Source organism: Miniopterus schreibersii (assembly GCF_964146895.1).
Source record: "Miniopterus schreibersii genome assembly, chromosome: 2".
Classification (NCBI taxonomy): Eukaryota; Metazoa; Chordata; class Mammalia; order Chiroptera; family Miniopteridae; genus Miniopterus; species Miniopterus schreibersii.
This window is the reverse complement of record NC_138102.1, coordinates 148,423,788-148,424,647: the sequence shown is the minus strand read 5'-3', so window position 1 is coordinate 148,424,647 and position 860 is coordinate 148,423,788.

The following is an 860-nucleotide window of genomic DNA, read 5'->3' as shown; positions in this document are numbered from 1 at the left end:
CTCCAGACCTTCTTACGCCAGGGTAAGACACTGAGCTTGACTGTGTCACCTGGGGAAAAAGAGACAAAGGGAGAAGAGAAAGGGGAGGTTGGTTTAGGCTTCTACTAGGTCCTAGGCCTGACTTCTGTAACCTCATGGGTGCAGAATAGAGAAGAGAAAGAGCTGGTTCAGTTTTGAAGGTATAGTACTAGTTCTTAGTGCTATCCCAGTCTTGGTAGGGCATTTGATAAATGGCCACACACCAAGTCATGGCTATGACCACTACAACACTGCTTAAAAAAAACCAAAACAAACCATAAAAATTTACCCTTGTGCCTCACGAATCTCAGAGGGAAGGCCGGGGTAGGGGAGTGGGTGGGGAGAGATTAATCAAAGAACTTACATGCCTATATGCATAACCCATGGACACAGACAGTAACAGGGAAGGCCTGGGGGTGGGGCAGATGCAGGGTGGAGGGAGTCCAGGGGGAAAAAAGGGAGACATCTGTAATACTTTTAACAATAAAGATAAATTAAACCAAAAAAGCCCTTGCAGCCCTGGCCTGGTGGTTCAGTTAGTTGGAGTGTCATCCAGTATACCAAAAAGATTTCGGGTTCGATCCCCAGTCGGAGCGCATACAGGAGGCAACCAATGATGTTTCTCACATTGATGTTTCCGTCTCTTCCCCTTGTGGACTGAACCAGAGCTCAAAAGACTAGAACAAAGAGTACTACCTTTGCCTATGGTCAACATCTGTCTTCCAGGACTGTGAAGATGATTGGCAATGATGTATGTAATATATGTGGCACACAGTAGGTTCTCAAATTGTAGCTAATTTTTTAAATTTTGCTATTATTATTGAAGAAAATCTTCTATGATA